This window comes from Rhinolophus ferrumequinum, chromosome 14 (assembly GCF_004115265.2).
Source record: "Rhinolophus ferrumequinum isolate MPI-CBG mRhiFer1 chromosome 14, mRhiFer1_v1.p, whole genome shotgun sequence".
Classification (NCBI taxonomy): domain Eukaryota; kingdom Metazoa; phylum Chordata; class Mammalia; order Chiroptera; family Rhinolophidae; genus Rhinolophus; species Rhinolophus ferrumequinum.
In genome coordinates, this window is record NC_046297.1 from 71497960 (window position 1) to 71521490 (window position 23531).

Consider the following 23531-nt stretch of genomic DNA (forward strand, 5'->3'; position numbering starts at 1 on the left):
AGGGACCGGAGTCAGAAACCTGGAGCAGCTCAGGGTGACGGGCAGGCGGCAAGTGCACACGCGGTCCGAAGGGAGCACGAGAGGGCCGCGCCTGCTCTTTTTAATGGAAGAAATTCACACTGGGCCTGATGAAAATCTTAGTTTGAAACAGTACTTATTTCACCTTCCATGCATAACAACCATTCGAGTGAAGCGCAGAGGCAGAGAGACAGCAACGGACTCATGCCTTCCTTTCGAGACAAGCATTGTCATCATGGGCCAAGGCGGGGAACGGGCTCCCGAGAACCACCAGGACCAAGCGGACTAAAGCTGCGTCCTCTGTATTAGAAGAGTGTGAAGAGCGGATTTTACAAATGGGTGGGAGCCTGGGTTTTCCCCAGCATGGGAGCTTGGCTGGCCTGCCAAGAAACTGGCTGCTGACGCCCACAGAAGCAGAGCTGGAAAGAATTGCACGTCCTGTCTTGAGAGGAACTAAGTGGCCACGTGCCAGAGACCTGTGGGGTCCCTAGTGGCAGTGGTCGCTGCAGAGGGAACCTCCAGAGAGGCTGGTAGTGAATGCTGGAGAAAGCTGACAGCCCCAGGTCCTCCAGCCCTGCCAGGGAAACAAACTCAGGGCAAAGCAGGCCCTTCACGGACCCTCCAGCCCCTCTGAATCAGGAGCCAGCCAAGCGCCATCTCCGCCTGGAGGGCTCAGAACAAGGCGGGGTTCAGGAGGCTCCTGGCTGCAGCTGCAGACCCTCGATCACAGTCCTACAAAACACACCATCCTTCATCAGTGAGCGTGAGCTGGCGGAGAAGAACTCAACGCTGACAGCTAGGCAGCACCCCCAGAGAACCGTAAATAAACAAAATGTATATTATGATCCTGCCTTATACTGTATGTTACACACAATACACCATCTATGTATAATTATGTATTATTTACCGTACTATGTCATTAAAATACATTATGTTACGTTATATAATTTCTTATAATACACACACACTATGATGTAGTGGTATAATATTACGCCATCTATAACTGGATATATTTTAAGACTGGGCACTGTCCGTGCCCTGGCACACACGACTACGGGATTAACTAGAGGGGCACATGAAGGGGTCTAACTCGGCGGCCGTCTTCCGGGAGGGAGGCGGGCACCAAGTTCCCACACGCTGGCCCTCCGAGCTGACTCTTCCTCCTCCGCCAGCTCAGGCTAAGGCATTCCATCCGCCACTCCCCAGTCTTATCTCAATGTGACATTGCTCAATTCTTTTGGAAGCCTTGGCTGTCTGTGGCTCTCACTGCTAATTTTAACTATCCTACATTTCCCCACACCGTGAACTGGGGCATCCCAATGTCACCGTCACGACAGTGTTGCAACAGTCACTCTGGGCGGCCTCCCGCCGGGCTGGTGCCCGCCAGACGCCCAGTCCCACTGGTAGTCGCTGCCCATCGTGGTCAGAACCAGGAGCCGCAACCACCACCCTTGAGGTTTCTCTCCAACCGCTCATCAGGGGGAGAGTCCAGCCCAGGGCCAGCGCCAGCCCCAGTCCGCCAGCTGCCGGGGACCGCGAGGCCCAGCTCCCCGCCGTCGTCCAGAGCCCAGGCACAGCCCCGGCAGCCCACCCTCCCGAACAGCGTTCCTCAGCTAACGAGGGCCGACCCTGGATGGGGGTTAAGACACCCATCAACACTCCCTCAAGTATACAGAAAATGGGGTCCATGACCCAAAAAAGGTTAAGAACTACCCAGCTGGGGAATGGGTAGGAGAGACGTATACACAGCCAGCTCAACTGGTTCATGGGATTTTTGCCTTGAGAGAATTATTACATCATGTTTTCATAATTTTTAAAAGTTGGTCCTTCCTTTTGTAGTTTCCTTTAGAATTGAGTTGAGCAATTTAGGTTCATACAAAAAAAAGAAAAAGGCATGTTGGAAAAAATAAAAAGATGGATTCTAAATTTAGGAAAAACTGTAAGGGCCAGCCCTGGTTATTACAAGAGCTGAGAATTTTCTGGAGCTCATCAAATAGTCAGTGACGTCAGAAACTAAAGATCAAGCCACAATTTCTAGAACTGATCCTAAGAAACGTACAAAAGTATGAACAACTACAAGTAAAATGACGGGCGTTCTGTCAAAGAAAATACAGGCAGGCCGGCACACAGGGTGGTGTCCAGGGCCAGGTCCCGTGAATGTTACTGCTTGTCTGGCCGGGTAATAATGAGCGTGTTTTGAACCTTCTGTGCAGCATTAGCTCATTCGTTTTAAAAGTAACCCAGGACACACTGAGCTGCAGAAAGACTGAGCAAGAAAAACCAGGTCAGCAGCACACCGGTCTCCCGTTTCATAACGAAAGCACAAGCCACACTCCAGATAAAACCTTAATCCGATACACACACTGCGTTTACACACGGGGTCCGGCAGGGCCTCTCACGCTGGGGCCCAGGGAAGTGGGCGCCTCCCGGCTGTCCGCCTGCAGAGCTGCCCGACGCTCTGCCCAGTGCTGGGCAGACAGGGATCTAACCAAGGCCGCCCTCCCAGTCCAGGCCCCTCCCGGTGCTCGTACCACACACACTGCAGCCTCAAGTTAATCCAAGGCTGCCCAGGAGACCAGGAGCCCACCTGCAATCCCACGAAAGGGGAACGTGGCCGTGCATGTGGGACCTGAACACACGGGAGCATGGACGGGCCTGGAGGCGCCCGCATGCCCCAAGCCCACTCAGCCTGCGTTTATCAGCTCCACTGGCCACTGCGGGGCCTTCCTCCTGCCGTGTCATCAAGACCAAGTTCCCAGAAACCCAAAGCCATCAGCTCCCACCAGATGGAACCACGCCAGGCAGCGGGAGGCCCAGGCCACCCCTCTCCTACAGCCACCCCTTCTAGGTGGTTCTGGTACCTGCTCCTACCCAGGCCCGGGAGGAGGACCACCCCTGCTTGCTGGTGTCTCTTAACCCTGCCCACTCCTTTGTGTGACACTTTCTGACTCTCCTCACTCTACTTTTAGATGCCACCGGCTTCCTGGCAACAGAAGGACGCCGCAGACACAGGGAGAGTATCCCCGCGTGACACTGACACGCAGGCAAGCAGGCAGATACACGGGGGCTGAAGCTGAAAGTGATAAAAACCATGACTCTAACAATTAGGAAGGACTGACTCAAGTTGTTCTCGATCAGTTTTTTCTCCAATCAAGACTAGCACCCTCAGCCGTGAAACGGACTCTCAGCGGCAAATAGAGTTAAGAGCGTAAGCAGATTCCGGACTCCATGACGTGCAGAAAGAGGCAGCCATGCCCTAAGGGCCCAAACTACATAGGAATCATCAAACACGGGGAGCAGACACCCATGATGTGCAGTCATTCGGGGACAGTGCAGAGAAAATGGAACTCAAAGGCAACTTCACAAAAACCAGACATTCAGGGCTATTTGATGCAAATCAGCAATTCACTGTGACGTGACCCAGTTCTATCACATCCCCAGTCCACGTGGGAAATGCACGGTGACACAAGAGCTCCCCTGCAGTCCAACGTGTCACCTACGGGCTAAGGGGGTGCCCACAGGAGCCCTGGGTCCTCTCAGTGGCCGCAGCACAGACCTGTGACCATCGTGCCTGTTTCTGGCGGGACCTAGGGTTCAGAGGTAAGCAACAGTGTGACACCATGGAGTCCCAAAGGCAGGTGTGGGGCCCAGTCCTGCAGTCCCCTGGCGGCTCCTGGCCTCAGCTGCCTCACCTGCCATCCGCTATGGGTTCAGCCCAAGGGCACGAGGCCGGGATTCCCGGTCACCACTCTCCAGTCTCCTGTCCCACCAATAAGGACATCTCATTTCAAATACGGGGAGAACGTGTCACAGGTGCTGTTTAAAGTTTAAATGTTTTCAGAAGCTGTGTGCGTAAAGTACACGGCACATGGCAGGTCCCATGGAACGCTCCCAAGGCCCCTACTGTCATGCAATGGAATCCGAGACAAAGAATCTGGTCTGGAGCACCAATCTTCCCTTGGTGCCACCTGGCGGGTGTTCAGACAGGTGGGGGCCAAACAGGCTCCAAGCAAGCAGCTCCAGCCTCACAGGCCGAAGCTCCTGGGCCGCCCCAAGCTCCCCCGCCACAACGAGACAAGCCAGAGACGCTGGGGAACGGGAGCCAGGGAAGGCAGGCCAGGAGAGCAGCTGGGCGGGCCAGGGAGGGACCGTGTCCACCTGCAAGCGTGCCTAGGGCACACCTACCCAGAAGGCAGCTCCTTTTCCATCGACCAGCCTGTGTCCGCACGGCGTCACATGCCTGCGCCCCCCACACACACACCACACCACACAGCCCAGGGCCGTTCTCTGAAGCTGACAGGCTCTGGGAACAGCTCAAGGCTGCGCACCAGACAGAGGTGCGTTTGGGGGTCCAGCCCCATCCCACCCGTCTCCCAAGCTATGGCACAAAGCCCTGCCCCTCCTGAGAGTCCAGGTGGCCAGCCTCTGACACGGCCACCGCCAAGCTCGGCAGTGCCTTTTCCCCGGTCGCACCACAGGTGGCAACCCAGGTGGAGTCGTCACTTATTAAAATAAATGCAGTTGAAGGTGCACCTCTGCCATCCGAAGCAGCAACCACGTCCTCAGGCCCTGACGATCAGGCCTTGTTTCTCCCAAAGGCAGTTATAAGAGCCTTCACTTCCAAGAAGTCCTCCCTGAATAGCTGCACGTGAAGGTGGTAATAATTACCGTGCGTGTTTGGCAAGCATTGCATTATCACTCTCGGTTATGTATTATTGTATTATTCTTCCGCTGTCGGCTCTCTGCTGAGGCCAAAACTGCTCGTTTCTCCCACTGCCCCTATACATTTTCTAGCACAGACATCCAATCAGGAGAAAGAACTCCAGATGAATTTCTTAAGGTCTCCAGTCCTCAGTTTTCTCATCTATAAAATGGGGATACCTCTGCAATTGTGCAGAGTGGTCAGCAAATTCACTTGTTAGCTATGAATCTACCGTGTTTCCCCGAAAATAAGACCTAGCCGGACAATTAGCTCTAATGCATCTTTTGGAGCAAAAATTAATATAAGACCCGGTATTACATTACACTCCATTACATTATATTATATTACATTACATTATATTATACCTGGTCTTATAGCAAAGGAAGACCGGGTCTTATATTAATTTTTGCTCCAAAAGACGCATTCGAGCTGATTCCAGTTAGGTCTTATTTTCAGGGAAACACAGTAGGCGGCAGTTCACGCAAAGCCTGGCCTCTAGTACGTACTCATGAGGGTCAAAAACGCAGGTGCCCATGGGACTCCTGTGGGGCTGGGAGGACCCCAGGAACGCTCAGAGAGGACAGACGATGCTTGGGCACGCCGACACGCAGAGCGCAAGGCCAGCAGGCTCTAAGGGTGACTCAGTTCATCGGAGCCCATCATCCGAGCCCTCCCAAGTTCACCACACGCTGCTGGCAATGTGCGCAGCTCACAGTGATGGCCTCAGTAAGTTCAGCAACTGTTCCCTTTGAGTTCTTCCCATACAGTCCACCTGGTGTTGAGAAAGGGCAAACATTGCAGCTGCCCCTGTCCCTCTACCTGTGTTACTGACGTGCACCCAGGACATCACGGAGCGGCAGGCACTTCCTTCCCCCCAGCCCTCGCCGTGAGCTGTGTGGCCGGGAGAAGGCGGTTTTGGGAAGGTAGGCCTGGGAGCCCAGGCCAAGTCGGAGGGGTTCCAAGCCGAGGCAGGGCTGTGTGGGCAGAGCAAACCCCCAGACGGACAAGGTTCTGAGGGCTCATGAGGAAATCCACAGGAAAATTGTTAAAAACTATTTTCCAAAACCGTCTGACAACCAGGCAGAAACCACGGCCTGAATTTACTTGGCTTGCAGACTCTCCCACAGACCCAAAGGACTTAATCAAAAACCTATCTGAACTTAACAACCACAAACTGACATCATCCGCAGGAGTCTTATCGGGCACACAGCCTTACCACCGAAGCTGAAGCCGCTCAAACTGTCCAAATGGACCAAGGGCAGGACGATAACCAGTTGGTGACAATGCTGCTGACAGCGGCCCCTGGGGACGCTTCCCTTCACCTGGATCCCCCGACACTGCAGAATGCTTCTATCTCTCTTCACATAGTTTTAAATGATTCGTATAAACGCCACCGGCTGGTTTGTGACTTGGTGAAAACATGGTCCCAATTTTATTTTGCATTTGATTAGTGTTAAACATCACTTCTTCGATAAAAAGTTACCAATATTTTTCACACACCAATATTTTTCACACACGCCATCCCAGTACTGAAGAAAAAAGACGTAATATCCCATATTGCAAAAATACGTATTTTCAACGCCCCTAAAAACTCAGCTTTTCCTATGGGTAGAGGCATCCCACACCCTCGGGCTCGCAGGAGACCTGACACTCCACATGTGGGCTCCAGAGTTCACACCGCGGCTTGGCCACTCACTGTGTGGCTTTGTGCAAGTTACTTAACCTCCCTGTGCCTCCTTTTCCTCTCTGCAAAATGCAGACACTACAGCATGGCCCTCACCGGGTTGTGCACAGAAAGAATGAGGCTGAGTGTTCTGCCCAGGGCACGGCCCTCGGGATGCTATTTCCCAGGGCCTGCAAAGTACCAGGAACAAGTACTCATTATGCTCCCCAGGTTCCAACACAGAAGTTGAAGCTCTGAGCAGTGGGCGGCTTCTGGGCCAAGGTCACAAAGCCAGGGCCAGCCCAGCCAGGATGTAGATGCTCTCTGCACAACGCCAGCTCCGGCTGAATAAAAGGCACTGGGCCCTCCCCTAGCCTCTTAAGAATTAGAAACACTTTAGACATCTAAATAATTCAAGGGTGAGCTGGACATGTTTTGAACACCCGGGGCCTCCCTTCCGCCTGCCAGTCCCACTAGGCTCTCGAGCCCATGCTGGCAAATGGAAGAGCAGACAGCCTCGACTCTACTATCCACCCAGCACCCAATCACAGCTGCCTCCGAATGGGGTGCAGAAGGACAGCCAGCAGCCCTGGCAGTGCCCAGGAGGCCTGGCTCCATCCAGCAGAGGGTAGTGGTGTGCAGGGTCTGACTCCCAGCTTGTAATGCAAAGTTTGCATACGTGACATGAAAAGCCACTCCTGGTTATCCTCGTGTCCCTTCAAGCAGCACGACTGGCTGGGAGGAGCTGTGCATACTGGAGTCACGCCCCAGGTGAGGTGGGGGTGCCTACAACAAGGGAACCCCGGTTTCTCCTTCAGCAGCCTTCGCCGTCCTCTAAGGCTTTCAGAGCCTGAATCCAGTTCAGAGTCAAGGCCCATGATGCCAGAGTGTATGAATAAGGACTGTGCTTCACAGACCAACAGAGCTCCATTTCCTCCCATTCTCCCCCAGGCTGGGGAATGGGCTGCGTGGCCCTGCCCACCCAGGGCTCCTCTGCACTGCTTAGGGAATCCACACATCCCTAGAACGGAATCTTGGAACCAGCTCCTATCTTCGCTCATCCCTGGGAACAAAGGCTCTGCCTCAGTCTTAGGACTCGCCTTGTCCCCAAACATTTACAAGTCCAAATTCACGGTGAAGCATTCGTAAGTGAATTCCTAATGGGCAGCCTGAGAACAGAAGGAGGTAAAATTTCCAGCTGAACCACATGACCAAAATCCAAAGAGTTGGGCAAGCAGCTTCCACAAAGCTGGACTGAGAGGGAGATCTCAGGGAGAGAGACCCCCCCTGTGCAAACCCCGACCTGCCTCTTGCCAAGCCAATGGCCCACTCCCCAGAGACCAGCAGACAACACCCTCTCCCCCAGACCACACTTGCTGTTGCTCCAAGAAGAGAGACCAGCAAAGCAGGCTTACTGGGTTCCTGCGGGCAAAAACCTCTTCAAAACCAGCCGCACGATCTTTTCCGCTTCTAACACTTCTGGCAAATTCAACTTTAACTCGACATAATTCCACAGCCTTACATTTCAACCCAACCAAATAAATATGCATTCCCGCTAACCAAAACATGCACGTTTATGAAATGTATCATCTTTTGCCATTTAATGCAGAAATCGGGAAAACGTGCAATTAAATATTCAAGTACAAATGGAGCAGCACTGAGGTCATAATTTCATGAAGTGGTGAATGCTTTACCCCCGCCCACCCAACACCCTAACACAATGTAACAGAAAGGGCTGTGCAAACGCAGGGACCTCCTCAGGGGGCTTTAGGGCTGGATACTGAGACTATCTGCTAAAACGGAACTGCCTGAGAGTCCAGCCCCCACCACCCCTCACCCAAGCTGCCTTCACACGTTCCCTTCCTCCCTGACAAGAAGGCACTCCTTTCCTGGAATGTGCCAGCAGCAAGGGCGTACCTGGCACCAAGGGCAGTTCCATGATTCCTTTAACTGAGGCACCTTAAATCGATGCCCCCAGCTCTTTAAGACACACTCTCTTCCAATGTATTTTTATTTTGTACATTTAGTAATTACAGGCCTATCTCGAACAGACTGTGGGTTTGGCTCCAAACCACTGCAATAAAGTGAGGTGTCATCTTTTTGCCGGTGGAGGGTCTTGCCATCAATTTGTAAAAATAACACAACTGTTGTGAAGAGCAATAAAGCAAAGCCCAATAAAATGAGGTCTGCCTGTATCAATGCTACATTTATGCCTCTGTGATCAAGCTTGCACTGATATAATTACCATGACAAAATTCTTCTGGATTGCATTAACACAGGCTTATAATCACAGGAATGTTTTGAACAGCACTTTATGTACACTTTTGTTACAGAAAGTGTGAGAATGATCAAGAAAAGACTTTCAGGGCCGGCCCGGTGGCTCAGGCGGTTAGAACTCCGTGCTCCTAACTCCGAAGGCTGCCGGTTCAATTCCCACATGGGCCATTGGGATTTCAACCACAAGGTTGCCAGTTCAATTCCTCGAGTCCCGCAAGGGATGGTGGGCAGCGCCCCCTGCAACTAAGATTGAACATGGCACCTTGAGCTGAGCTGCCACTGAGCTCCCAGATGGCTCAGTTGGTTGGAGTGCGTCCTCTCAACCACAAGGTTACCGGTTCGACTCCCACAAGGGATGGTGGGCTGCACCCCCTGCAACTAGCAACGGCAACTGGACCAGGAGCTGAGCTGCGCCCTCTACAACTAAGACTGAAAAAACAACTTGAAGCTGAACGGCACCCTCCACAACTAAGATTGAAAGGACAACAACTTGACTTGGTAAAAAAACAAAAAGTCCTGGAAGTACACACTGTTCCCCAATAAAGTCCTGTTCCCCTTCCCCAATAAAATCTTTTAAAAAAAAAGAAAAAGAAAAGACTTTCAAGTGTAAAAGCACTTGACATTAGAATAAAATTCCATGAGGGAAAATTTGGAGCAAACACACAAGTTCACAAAAAAGGAAACACATCCGTGTTACAACATGGTTTCTGAAGGGTGATGGGGGCCCCAAATCATTAGAGTACTTCACACTGGAGACTTCTCTGAGCAAGTTACTTTAAATGTCCATATTTACAATATTCTAGAAATTACATCTTTCACAGCAATTTAAAATTGGCACAAAAAACTTTAGATGTCAACTTAAAAATGTGCCCCCAGTTTTTCAGTTATTGCACCGAGGATGAGCAAAAATGTCTGAAGGTCGCTGCTTTCGGGTGCTGTGGCTCTGAAACAGCATAATTTAATGGTGGCGATGGTGAGGGTGCTGCTTCCACCCAGGCAGCCGGGCGCTCCCCAAGTCGGTCTCCTCCAAGGCGATGTCAAACCCCTCCCCTGAAAATAAGTCAGGGAAAATATTCCTATCGTTCCAAACCCAAAATCATACTTTTGAATAAATATGTTTCCCTAAAACGATGACTAAAATGTTGGCAACGAGGGGCTTATGTATTGTTTTCTGGCCTTGCTATGTCCAAGCGGTTGCTTAAAATTGTGCAACTTGTATGCAGAAGTACAGCGACCACTGCCTCTGGACCAGACAAGCCCTGCTCCAGTTCCTCTTCGTCATCTGCTTTAAGGGTCTGCTATGCATTCTGCACTCAGGACTTTCCTCTTTGAAATGGGAAGAAGCTGGTCACCAACCAAACCAACTGCCCCGGAATTCAAAGGTAAACCTCAGGAGAGACCCTCCAGCCAACTCCACAAGGTCGAATCGGCTACACACAGGACCCCAGGTGGAAGGCTCTTTCTGAATGCAGCAAAATAAAGGGCCTCTCGGGCACGGGTTCAGGAATGCAGTTCCCCTCACTGCCAGCAAAATCCTTCAACAGGTTTGGGAGGATGAAAACACCACTGACCCAGGGCTGCTCAAAACTTCCCTCACCTGGGACTTGGGCCAAGCAGAGGTGGGAGGGCAAGGCAGCTACACTCTGGAACGTTCAGGAACGTGGAAGGCTCTGCAAACCCCTTCAGCTGCAAGAGGACCCCACGAGGGATCTCATTCCTGCACGTGGGGCTAAGTGCCCAGCATGTTGTGCGTCCTCACCTGGGGGTCCCCACAGGCTCTGCCTCAGGTTCCAAACTAGCCAAATAGAATTCAGAACCGTTCTCTCCATCTTGTTTCATTTTCCATAACGTCTATCAAAAAACGAGAGCAGGCAGACCTTGTTTTATCACGCTTCGCAGACGTTGAGGGCAACCACCGTCCCCCAGCACAAGGTTACGACTCCCCACGCCCCTCGCTGTGGGGGTCGTTCGGACCGTACCAGCGGTATCTCCAGTGGTATCTCAGAGGTCTGCCTGTAGTGCACTTAACTCCACAGGGGACCCTGCCCACAGGCCAGCTTCGGGCACCTACAACACTGCGGCTACGGTCCACCACTGCACTGGAAGGGCCCCTTCAGGACTGCAAGTTTAAAAGGAAAACCCTATTAGTGATATGAAAACAGTAAGTGGATTACACCGTCGCCCTCGAAGTCTGTGGATGTTTTAATCTTCTTAAAATGCCTCTTCTAAAAGTCACTTGCCAGGGAAGCAAGTTCATAACACTGTTAGGCTCCCACTATACCTCTCCAGTGCCACCACTACCCAAATGGCAGTGGGCTGAAAATGACTATTGTGTAGACTGGCAAAGGCTGACTTTTAGAGCTTCCTTCCCGCACGTTAAAAAGGTCCACCATCCCTCAGTTCCCCAAAAGTACCTGATTTCACAAGGGCTTACCATCTGATACCTTAAAAAAAAAATGAAATGAAACGAAATGAAAAAGGCCACTGGAAGCACATTTTGAAAGTTCCACGTCTAAAAAGATCCTTGTTCATTGATTTTGGTGGGGTAATTAAGCTAATCCAAACAAGGGGACCTTGTCTGGGCACTGTGGGGGAGGGGCGGCAGGCTGGCCTGGGCCTGGAGCCCCCTGCACAGCAGGGGTAGGGCTGCAGGAGTCCTCTCCCACCCCCTTCCTTTCTATGAGGCTGCCTTCTCCTGGGCGGCCTTTTCCTTCCCTCTGGTCAGATTTCCACTCAGCAAAGCTGAAATGCTCTCACGTTTCCTGGCCTGGAGTCAAGCCATCCACCTAACGGTGTTTCACTGAGCACACCTTCATCAGCGCAATCATGTAGTGAGCACAAAAACCTGGGGAACCCGTCCCGTCCTCCGCAGGAACACGGCTTCCAGCACATTCCAGCCCCACAAATTACAGGCACGGCTCTGCCAGGGGTGTTCCCGAGGAGGGCACTGGCAATTTGGGGTTGTCTGCCACCTACAGCGCTCGCCAGTCACCCTCACTCCGTGCCAGCCCGCGAGGCGGTGAGTCACGAACCACCCCTGCTGGCTGCACAGGGCTGGGCTTCGGGGCCTCAGAACGAGCAGGAGAGGGCAGAGGGTACAGACGGGTGACAGGGACATCGGGCACCACAGTCAGAGAATGGCACCACGAGCCGGACCCCAACAGTGCCCTCTGCTCTCCTCCCCAGCGTCCCTGACAACACAGATAAAACCAACCCAACACCAAGCAACCTAAACGCTGGCTGCTTTCCTCCACTGGGGACGCGGGCGCCACTGCTGCCGCTGCCGCAGCCGCAGCCCCCCCCCCCCCCCCCCCCGCAGACTTGCAGGGTGGGACCTCCGGCTCAGAGAGGGAGGGGAGGGCCCGGGTCCCCGGCTCCTCCCGCCCCTCCCCACTTCCCCCCCATCCAGTGAGCAAAGTTGGAGGGTAGAGAGAGCCCGGGATGTTAAAAGCCGCAGGCCACCTTGGAGCTCACCCAGTCCAATCCCTGCTCAGCTTTCACGCTGCGACAGGGACCGCGGCTGCAGCAAGGGGAGCAGGCAATTCGCACTGGCCCTGGGAGCAGGCCCTGCGCAGCCTCCCCAGGGGGACACCCGCCCACACCTACCACCACTAAATACCTCATATGCATTTCAAATGCATCACAAATGATCCACTTCTTTCCTGTACAGCTACTGCCACCGAAACGAGTGGCCAGAATGGGGCTGAAACACTTGGTTTTTCAGACAACGTATTTCCCCACCTTCTCCCCAGAAAACACTTGAGTTCTTTATCACGCCTAGGTCCTTCCACCTGGGGCCTGCATAGCTCCAGGCCACAATCGCTGCCTCTCCCCGTCTTCTAGTGGATTCTACAAAACCTCTCCCAAGCATTAAATAAACTCTTACTCTTTAATACACAGTTCAGATCTAGCAGGAAATTATTCACATTTTTAAAGGAGGCTACGGGCTACTGTTTCTGATGCCCAACCGTTTGCTATACTTCTTCATCAGTACACCAATCCTCCAGCTTTTTTTCTTCCTTTTTTCCCACAAGCACAAAACAAAAAGAGATGCAAGATTCCCCCACACCCTACCTGTCGGCCCATGAGCGGAGGGTGGGGGGCACCAGTCACAGAGAAGGAATGTGCAGGTCACACTCATGAAGCTGGGAAGAGAGACTTGGGTTTTCCCAGTAGAAACAGGCTTCGATTCTGACAATCATTTGACCCCACAATTGCTTCCATCACTCATCCTCTAAAACCTCCTCCCTTTCCAGGCCCCAGGCGAGGAAATGCCCCAATAACCAGAAGCTACAAGTCCCCTGTTGCTGGAGTCAGCTGAAGTATCAAACAAACAAACAGAAAATCTCACATTCCCTAGGAGATCAAATGCCCCTTCCAACTCCTCCCTAACCACTCCCCACCCCCCACCTTCTAGAAACATTACGAGGAGTTAACCAGGAGGCTCTGCTTTTTTCAATCCCCTCCACCACCACCACCACGCCCCCCCCCCCGCCCCGCATTTTGATAAGCCTCCCCTGGAAACGCCCTCAACTGGAAGGTGCTCCCTGAGAACTCAATCAAAAGCAATACACCTTGGGGAAGAACGGGTTAAGCCCAAGAGCTCTAGGTCCAGGCAGCTCGGGAAAAGGAAAGAGATGCAGAGAAATGTGAGGGACTTCTGCGGGAATGCACTGGCCCCTCTCCTTCTGGGACAAGTTCGGCCACAGGTAATAAAGGTGTCTTCAACAGCGCAGATAAGACAGAAACACAGGGGCACAGCCCAGGGGGCAGCCAGGACTCAGGTGTGGGACACGGGCGAGGCGTGCAGAGAGCGCGGGTGCTGGGGCAGGAGGAAGGGAGGAAGGCGTCCGTCGGGAGGAGACCCAGGCAGAGGGGCAGAGGCTCAACTCCCAGAAGTTGGAGATGTCAGGCCGAGAAGGCAGGGCAAGGTCGGGGCCACAGGAGCGAGGCTCCGGGCTTCTCTGGGGGGTAGAGTAACTAGAGGAAACTGGGGGTGGGGACGCCGAGGGGTGCGACGGGAGGCAGGGTCCACGGGAAGGTGTACACCCCGAGGCAGGGGCCCGGGATGCTTCAGGAGGCTACGAGAACGGGGACAAGGTGGGGCAGGTGCAGCCCGGAGAGAGAAGGAGGGGGGCGAAGGATGGGGGAGGGTGTCCCGGCGGGAGGCGGCGTCCGGCCGGGGCTTGTGGGTCCCCTCCCCTGGGAAGAGATGCCGTGAGCGGGATCCGGAGCTCGAGGCCGCGGCCGCGCGGAGGTGGGGGTGGGGATGCGGCAGGTGCCGGGCGCCCAGGTGCCGGGCCTGAACCGGGGGGCAGCCGCTCACCTGTCTCCTCCCGCCGGGGCGGCGGGGCGGCCGGGCCGGGCGGGGGGCGGCGGGGGCGCGGAGCCCCGGGCGCTCGGGAGCGGCGACCGGGTGTGCGGTGGGGCCCGGCGGCGGCTGCTCCTCGGCCTGCCGGCCGGGTGGTCAGTCAACGAGCGACGCGGGCGCGAAGGGAGCGCTGCGAGGCTGCGGCCGGCGCGCTGGGACAACGCCGCTTTATCGGGTCGGAAACAGCCGCCGCGCGCCGCTTCCGCTGACGCAGCGCGGGCCTGCAGCTCATGACTATGCAGCAGCCGCCACGGGAGGCCGAGGCGGGGCCTGGGCTGCCAGTGCCCATTGGTCACTTAGTACTCCGCCCACCGCGACGCCCCGCCCCGTCGGCCGCGGCCCCACCCCGGGCTAGCCCCGCCCCCAGCCCGCGGCCCGCCTCCTCCCGGGAGCGGCGTCCGCGCGCCCCCAGCCCAGGCTCCTCCCGGCCTGAGCCCCCGCCCCTCCCCTCGAGCCCTGACCCCGGAATCCCGCCCAGTCCCTCTTCGTAGCCGCCGAAGGGAGAACCCTGAAGCCCTCGCCCCTCCCTTGCTCACCTCGCTCCCTCCTTCTCCCCAAATGCCCTCCTTGCTGAGGGGCCCGGAGAGCCTCGACAACCCCACCGGACGAGACCCTCTACGAACACCCTCTTCTCATCACCATCACCACCACTCCCGGTCCCCAGGTGCCGCCGCAAACACTCCTGGTCTCCCTCCTCAAACCCCCTACCTCTCTCCGGGCCATCTCCCTCTCCCTTACACCCCTCCCATCCCCCCGCGCATTGCGGGCGGACCCCCCTCCCCGCGCTAACAGCTGGTGAGCGCCCTGGAGAGCTGAGCGGGGACCCGGACCCAGAGTCTCCCACTGGCTGCCTGACCCATCGCTGCCAGGGGCACCGATCCAGTGTCACCTCACAAGTAGATTGGCTATGATTCCTAGGATGGGGCTGCTGGGAACTCAGGAGGAGAAGGTGCGGGGAGGCAGCTTGACAGAGAAATAGATGATATAATGCGCTGAGATCAGACAACCCTTTCCTCTGCCAGGGTTTAAGTGGCTTTGGACAAATTGCTTCACCTCTCAAAACCTGAGTGTCCTCATTTGTAACATTATCTCATGGGGTTGTTGAAGGGATTTAGAAATAAAGGGTGCATGGCACGGCCTCCAGGGCACTGAAAATGGGAAAATCTGACAATATCAAGTGTTGGCGAAGAAGTGGAGCAACTGGAACTCTCATACGTTGCTGGTGGGCATGGGAAGTGATGCAGCCACCCTAGAAAGCTGTTTAAACCCTGTGACTTGGCAATTTCCTTCCCTGATGCTCATCTTATATGATCACATTTCTGTTCATACCAGCACTGTTGGTAATAACCCCAAATTGGAAACAACCCAAAATGCCCATAAACCATAGAATGGATACATAAATTGTGTGACATTCATGCAATAGAATGACAGCAAGGATGACGAATAATATACAACTACACACAACAATATGGATGACTCTCATAAATGATTTTGAGGGGGAAAAAAAGCCAGACCCCAAAGCATGTAGGATTCCATGCATATAAAGTGGTAAAAATGTACTTGTACATATGCGTGTATAAGTACATTAAAAACCCAAAGCAGCACGTGACACGTCGTGGGTGCTCATGATTGTCTACCCTGTTGGGTGTTTTGCTCCTGTGGCGAGAGGATGGAAGCAGAGGCAGTCCCTTCCAGCTGTGCTGTGTGCCAACTGCAGGACCTTGAGCACCTGACGACCCTTCTGGGTTCTCATCTGAAAATGAGCCTTCTAATAACACCTAACTCCCAAGTGGTTCTGAGGGTTAAATAATGCTTTCTTAAAAGACTGATACAGTAAGGATCACAGAGACAGGACTTGATAACTTTATTCAATAAACACTAACCACTGGTATTTATTGAATCTTCTTCATTTTCATTCATTCAGCAACCAACTACTGGCTGCCTACTGTGTGCCACATACTGTGCCCGGTGCTAGGGCTGGAGCTGGCAACAAGATCCATTCCCTCTCCTGAAGGATACATAGTAGACTGGGACATGCACATAGCTAAGGGAAGGCTCACTAGCCATCCTGGCCACAGTGCCCAGCATAGGATCTGACTCACAGTAGGTGCTCCATAAGCGCTTCTGGAAGAATAAATGAATGCATACAGGAAAGTGTATGCATATGCTTTCACGTGAATGAAATTTGAAGGCAGTTTATAAGCCTGAAGTGTGGAAACATCAGATTAATTTACTTCTATAACCTGAAGTTTGACAAAGAGACTGGACAGAGAGCAAAGCTAGGAAAAGCATGGCCCAGTGTGCCTGTACCCAAAACTGCACGTGTGGGGTGACTTTCCCCAGGCTAGAAAGGAAAGGGAAGTGACGGGCATGGAACTGGATCAACTTGATGACTCAGGTCTCACTGTGATTAAAAACAATAAAGCTGCTCATTAATTGAGGGCCTACTTTGTGCCAGGCCCTTTCCGTTCTTTGCCAGATCTCTTTAGGGGCCGGAGGAGTGGGGTGGGAGGGAAGAGAGCCCAGAAGCTGAGACAATGTTCCAACTGGACACTTCCATAGTGGACGCCTTCTCTGCTCGTTTGCAAATCCCTCCGTGCTTTTTTTTAAAGCAACAAGCACTTTTTAAAACAAACTTTTGCAAAACCCCAATCTGACCATTAGCGTGTTCATTTCTCACTAGATGGGTCAGAGCACCTGCTCTGAGCCACGTACACACACACACACACACACACACTCACGTTCTCAGGGCGCTGAGTTTCAGCTGTGTCTACCTGACAGCTGCCCTCACTGCTCTCTCCCTGTCTCCCTGTGAGCCCATCTCAGGTGTGGTGGAGAAAGCAGAGGGCGCAGGAGCAGAATTCCAGCTGTGCCACTTCCCACTGGGTGACCTTAGGAGCAATACCTAGTATCTGTGAGCTCACAGGTTCCAGATCCGAAGCAAGTCCAAATCCCCCAATTGCCCATGGTGTCACCCAAGACCCTAAAGGACAAGGCTTGCTCAGGTGTCCTGGGCAGTGAGGGCCTGTCAGCAGCCTCCGCCCCAAGGGGGGGCAAATCCACAGCGTGACCTCCAGGTGCTTGAATTGCCGAGAGTAGCAGGCTGCCTGAGGTCATGTAACATTCCAGGGTCACGCAGCCACTTGGGGTCATACCGCTTCTTGGGGTCATAAGTCCTATGGCCACTTGAAGGGGTCATATGACTATCTGGGGTCACATGGCTTTCTAAGGTCATAGGTCTTCTTGGGGTCACATGGCTACCTGGAGTCATCCAATTGCCTAGAGTCATACAATTGCCAGGAGTCATTTGGCTACCTGGTCATCGGGTGACCCAGGGTCACATGACCATTGGAGTCGGCACAGTTACCTACGTCATATGGACACCTGGGGTCCAGGTGTGTCTCCTTGGCAGTGGGGGCTCCTTCTAGGCCATTCCACTGCCTCTGTGTCCTGGTGTGCCCCACCCCCTCCCGAGCCGTAGTTCCTCATCTGCGAGGTGGACAGAACACGTGTGTCTAGAGCAGAGGGCTGTGGTGAGGAGCACGAGAGGAAAGGCTTGTACGGGGCCCACCCAGCACAGAGCTGGTGCTCAGTAAACAGCTGCGATGCCAGGAAGCCCAGCTGGGACCGAGGGTGCAGCACTCACCCTCCCAGCCTAGGCAGACCCAGTAGATTCCCCAGGAGGGAGCTGGGCAGTTTTTCACCGGGAAGGGGTTGCTTTTTGGCCTGGGTGCCACATGAGGCAGCAGCTGTCCCATGCTGGTGATGGGGAAGGAAGTGGGCTGAGGCCAGAAGCACAGGTGGCAGCTACTGCCATCCTGCAATCCCTAAGACCTCACGGTCCTTCTCTCCTCCCCTGTCTCTCCAAGACCTTTGGGTGCCTTTGAACAGATGTCTGCCTTTCCCTCTCCCCTTATCCCTCACAGTGTTTGCTTCTTAAAGAGTGGGCAGTGCCCACCCCCAAAGGAATCCATTGCTGCTGAGGGTTCATGTGGTCTAGTGTCACAGGGAGGAGATTTACTTGGGGATGGTGGGGCCCTATGAGAGTTCTCAATGCCCTACAGCAGGCGTGCACTCATGCATGCCATGGCTGCAACACCAGCCTCTCAGCCCCTTTCTGACCTGCACCTGAAGAATGACTGGTGGCAGGGCTTCCTCCTAACAGAATCCTATGTCTGGGACCTGTTGCTGCAGGAACCCCCAAATGTGGGTCAGCCAGCTCACTGGCACAAAGGAGCACTGGTGCCCAGGGACTCAGGAGTCCTGGCGTGCAGACGGCACAGGCACCAGACTGCCTGTGTTCCAGTCCCAGCTCTACCCCTTCCGTACCAGCTGTGCACAGGCCCCCACACTCAGGAGGGCCCCACGCTTGGTTTCCTGCTCTGCTATTGCCATTTTACAATTCCTAATAACTTGTGAACAAGGGACCCAATTCTTCATTTTACACTGGGGTTAAAAACGATGCAGCCAGTCCTGGCTGTGAACCAGTCTCTTTGCTTCTCTGTACCTTAGTGTTCTTATCTGTAAAATGGGTGCACAGGTTCAGAGCTTATGCTTGTCGCTTGGACTCACAAGCCCGGGAAAGATAAAGGGCAATTGCCATGGAACTGAACACCAACTTGGGTCCCGCCTGGTCCAGTCGCCTCACGTCCATAGCAGCCTTGTGCTTGGCACATGAGTGTCCACGTGTGCCAGAAGAAATGAAGGAGTAGAGAGCTTCGGTGGGAGGCCCCACGTCATGCAGCGGGTACATGGCTGGGCTAGGATTTGAACCCAGGCCGCCTGGCTGAGTCCTTGCACCCTCTGCCCAAGGTCACGGGGTTCGTAAGGAGCTCCCAGACTGTTCAAGTTGGGGAGCTGCCGCATCCGCTTGGTATCTCAAGTCCAGTTGTCAGGATGGTGAGGGAAGGAGGGTCAGGGCCCCTTCAGCTCAGCCAGCCTGTAAACCAAATGACCAGGGTAACCTGGAGAGGAGGTAGGGAGTCAGCCACCCACGCAGATGGCAGGATAAGGCACCAGGCAGGACTCAGAATGAAGGGTGACTGCAGGCGATGTGCAGGGGCCACCCCACCCAGGGCCCCTGGCACCGACCACACCTGCTGAATTCAACAAAGGCAGGGGTGCTCTGGCCAGGTCATGGTCCCAACCAGGTACCCACATCCATCTCCCAGGCCCACCCCTGCTGGTCGGCAGCCCTCTGAGCCCTCTGGGTCGACTGTCTCCTTCTGCCTTTGCTCACACGGCTCCTCCTGGAGCAGTCCCCTCCCTCCACCTTGCCTGTCCCTTGTGTGCCTTCTCCAGGAAGCCCTTCCAGACCACCCAGCACATGGTAATTCCTGGCTCCCCCAGCACGTGGCAAAAATAATTCTGGGCTTCGATGATGTCCGCAGTCACCATTTACAGAGCAAGCGCTCCTTTACAAGGCACTTTTCTTGTCCACAGTCTCATTGGAACCTCACAGGAACCCTATTGGGTCAAAGAGTTCTTGTCTTCCTTTTGCAGATGGGGACCCGAGAGGTGAGGAAAGGGCCTGAGCTCATGTGGGGGTATAATCGCACCCATGGTTAACACTTACTGAGACCTCCCTGGATGCCAAAGGCTGGCCTACATGGTTGTCATTCATTCGTTCATTCATTCATTTCTTCATTCATTCAACCTACTCTGTGCCAGGCACTGTCATAGATGCTGTGGAACTAGCAGTGAAAATAGACCAACACCATCTCCTCCTTCTGGAATCTGCATCCTAGTGGGGAGACAGACAACGAACAAGTAACACGGTAAGTTAGGTGCTGTGCAGATGCAGGAATGGGGAGGAAGTGCAGGGGGGCAGGCAAGATCCCTCGTAAAGGGGACTTTGAGGAAAGGCCTGAAGGAGGGAGAGGCAGCCCAAAGGTGTCCACCTCAGAAGCTAGTCAGGTCTCCCACTGGGGTGCAGGGGGTTCCCCTGGCCCCTCACAGCAGCTCTCCCAGCCTGTCTGCCTGGTCCTTGCCTCAGCCCCAGGCACCTCTCCTGCGACCCTCTCAGGTAAGCAGAGTGGGCCCCTCCTGTTTCCTTGGTCCCTGGGTCCCTGGCTCTGGGGCTGTGCCTGGCACACGTCCACAGCTGGAGAACCACAAAGGACCAGCGAGAGAAAGAATGTGTGAGCAGGCGGCAGGTCCTGGCCCTGCTCACAGACGCCCTTTGTCTGGGGTGTCGGGGTTAGAGGGGTCTTTGGGGAAGTCTCCCCCTCCCTAGGTCACACAAGAAACAGCGCCCCCTTAGCTACTAGCCAAAATGGGGTTGTGTCCTGGTTCTGCAGCTCTCTGTGCATTCACATGTTCATTCAGCAAATTGTACAAATCGTCTAGGTGGTGCCAGGGGCTCACTGAGCCTGTGCGAGCAAACAGACTAAGTCCTTGCTCTCAAGGGGCTTACACTCTAGTGGGGAGAAATAGCAACAAATAAATAATAGGAGCCCAGGGTTATAAACAGCACTGAGAAAAAGGAAACTGAGGACAGGGGGCAGGAGGGGTGCTGCCGTCCGTGGGAGGTGGCCAGGAAGGCCTCCCACGTGGGTGTGGCGGGCGTCCGGAGTGTCTGGGCAATGGAGGGACGCATCGAACTTACAGTGTTAAAGGGTCTGGAGAATGACCGCAGAGCAGAGGCAGAGCAGGGACCACGGGTGCTTCTGTGACAGTGCAAAGGGGCGGGGAGGAGCTGATGTCACGATGGCCAGGAGCAGTGGTGGGATTCTGGATAAACTGAAGGCACAGGATTGACGGCTGGATGGGCTGTGGGACGCAAGAGCAGGGTCATTACTGGCCATGGAAGCTTGTCTAAGCCTCCTTTAGCCTCAGTTTTCTCACCTGTAAAATGGAATGCTGGGCCCTCACAGCCCAGGCTCCGGAAAGTGTGGGAGTGGAGGCAGCCCTCGTTCATTCAGTGAAGCCTGACTGAGGCCCGATCGATGCTGGGCACCGGTCCAGGCCCAGGGAACACGATAGGCGCTTCACAAATAGTGGTTTCTTTAAAAAACAAAAAAACCCAGAGAGGTGGGAGTGGGCTGAACCCAAAAGCAATGAAGTGCTGCTAATGGAATTGCGGTCCCACTGTGACGGGTGGAGGTGGGTCATTCTGGACCAAGGGTGGTGGCCCTGTTAGGTGGCTGCCTGCAGCAGAGTCCATATTGTCTGACCTGGAGGTGGGACAGCCCAAGAGAAGTTGCTGGGGGCAACTGGAGTCCAGAGCCAAGAACAGGCCGGCTGCAGAAAGCTGACCCCATTTCCCCAGGCGGTGGTGCTGGTGGTGCCAGGAGGCCTGCGTTCCGTGGTGTTGACTGAGCTCCTCTGGCTCCAAGGAGCTTGGAGTGTTGGGGCCGTGTTCCCAGGGTCATCCCCTTGACAGCACACTGGGAGGCAGGCTGGCTGGGCTGACGCCACTCTGGGCCAGCTGGGAAGGGCGGAGGGACTGCAGGCAGCCTGGCGTGAGAGGACTGGGCGGGTCATTTCCTCCTTAATGTGCCGTCCTGGGAACCAGCCCCAGGCCCAGCTCTGAGGGTGCCCAGAACTGGGAGCTGGGGCGCACCTGGGCTGAGACCCCTCTCTCCAGCTGCCCAGTGAGGGAGGGGCAGAGCAGACACAAAGGTGTCATGACTCAGTCAACAGGGTCAGGCTCAGTCAGGGAGCAAACAGGGTCAGGGTTTAGTCACTAAAACTGGGGCTGGTAAAAAGTTGAGGGTAGGATCAGGGCTTAATGTGTAACCAGGGCTGAGGTTCAATGTCTGACCAAGGTTAGATCTCAGAATGTCAACAAGGACCAGGGCTCAGTGTGTGACCAGGGCGAAGCCTCACTCCATGAGCAAGGTCAGAGTTCAGCATGTGACTGGGGTCAGGGTTTAGTGTGTCACTAGGATTCAGAGTCCGTGTGGATCAGGGCTCAGGTTGTTTCCAGGATCAGGACAAATCCACGCGTGGGCTCAGGACACTGGCTGGCAGTAGGACTCAGCAGAGGGCTCACGAGGGTACCGCGGCAGTGACAGCCCTGCGGTGGGCTCAGGGCTGACTGCTCTCTTTTCTCTGCACAGTTCAGCCTCATTCAGCTTTCCCTCTTTCATCTACCCTGTGCCAGGCACTGTTCTAGGTGCTTCGGACTCCAGGGTCACTTAGCTGCAGTCCCAGCCCCAAAGGACTGCCCATCTCTGGGTGGCTCAGTCAAGTCTCCATTGTACAAGATAATCGGAGGCCCGGAAAGGACCGGGGATGACTTTTCACCTGGGGACTCAAGGCTTCCTGGAGAAGGCTTTGAAGGCTGGTTCATCTGAGGGAGTGGGCAGGAGGGTGTTCCAGGCAGAGGGTACTGCTTGAGCAAAGACTCAGAGGCTGGTCAGCAGAGCCAGGGAATCTGGTTGCCAAGGTGAGCATTTGGCCAGTGTCAGGAGCTGGGATCTGGCTGTGGACGAGTAGGTTCCGTCACCAGAGAGCACATTTCAGGCTAGCTTCTTTGGACAGAAAGCCATGCTTGTCACGGTCTCATCCGCAGCCCCAGCCAGTTCCCACCAGGTGCCAGTGGGATGGTTTTGGTGGGCACTCCCTTTCCCAGAGGCCACCCACCTTGGGCGGACCAGAATGCAGCAGACAGTGGGAAGGAATGAGCATGTGTGAGGCAGATAAGTATGGCTGGTGGGAAGGGGGCAGAAGGGTGGAGGGTGTGGACCGCCCTGGGAGGCCCACAATCAGCAAGGGATACACAGTGGGCACCTAGGACCCACGTGGAACTCAGCAGGGGGCCTCCGAGCTGAGCCCCATCTCGGGTGCCTGACCGGCTCAGCCCCTGGGGCATTGCGGCCTCCTCCTCCGCACCTTGAGCATACAAGCCTTGGCCTCAGGGACCTCCTGGCCATCTGTGTACAGGACTGGGCAGGGGGCCCTGGCCTGCTGGGCCCAGGCCTCACACCTTCCCCAGACCTCGGCTTTGGCTTTGGGCCTGGCCCAGTTCACACCCACCTGCACAGAGCTGAAGCACAATGGGACCGGGTCCTGACCCTGCTAACTCCCTCGCCGTTCTCCTGCCCTGGCCTCTGGACCAGGCCACCAGCTAGTCCAGGACTCGGCCATAGTCTCATGTGCCCCGCGCCCCACCTGATGGCAGCTGCTGGTCCGAGGCAGGGCTAGTGGGACCGTCAGAGGGGCAGGGGTGGCCTCCCAGACAGGCAGAGAGGAGGGGGAACTCCAAAGCCCAACCGCAGGGGTGGCTGGAGGTGCAGGCAGGGTTGGGGGTACTTTGGGCCAGGTTGTGCTGCACAACAACAGCTCATTCAGTCCTCAAAGATTTCATTGGTCCAGGTGCTGCCATTATTCCTTTTGCTCAGGGGAGGAAACTCAAACCCAGAGCAGTTAAGTGACAGATCCAAAGTCACCCAGCCATCGGGCAGAACCAGGGCTGGACTCCAGACAGGCTGACCCAGAGCAAGAGTTCTGAACCCCAAGAGCTGTCAGGACCATCAAGAACGGAAGATGGTGCT

General features: G+C 54.8%; 1 protein-coding gene and 1 long non-coding RNA gene across 2 annotated transcripts in view; both read right to left on the reverse strand.

Annotated features, from left to right (window-relative positions):
• Nucleotides 1-14005, reverse strand: part of SLC45A4 (solute carrier family 45 member 4) — a 69324-nt gene extending 55319 nt beyond the window's left edge. The window contains exon 1 of the mRNA XM_033126027.1: nt 13987-14005. The gene's annotated coding sequence lies outside the window, so the exon portion shown is untranslated. The remainder of the gene's footprint in view (nt 1-13986) is intronic.
• Nucleotides 14006-20649: 6644 nt separating this feature from the next.
• LOC117033775 (uncharacterized) lies at nt 20650-21340 on the reverse strand. Its single transcript, XR_004424945.1, has 3 exons — nt 21207-21340; nt 20878-21036; nt 20650-20802 (listed from the first exon to the last, which is right to left on the reverse strand). It is a non-coding gene; the product is annotated as an uncharacterized LOC117033775 (long non-coding RNA).
• Nucleotides 21341-23531: the final 2191 nt, after the last annotated feature.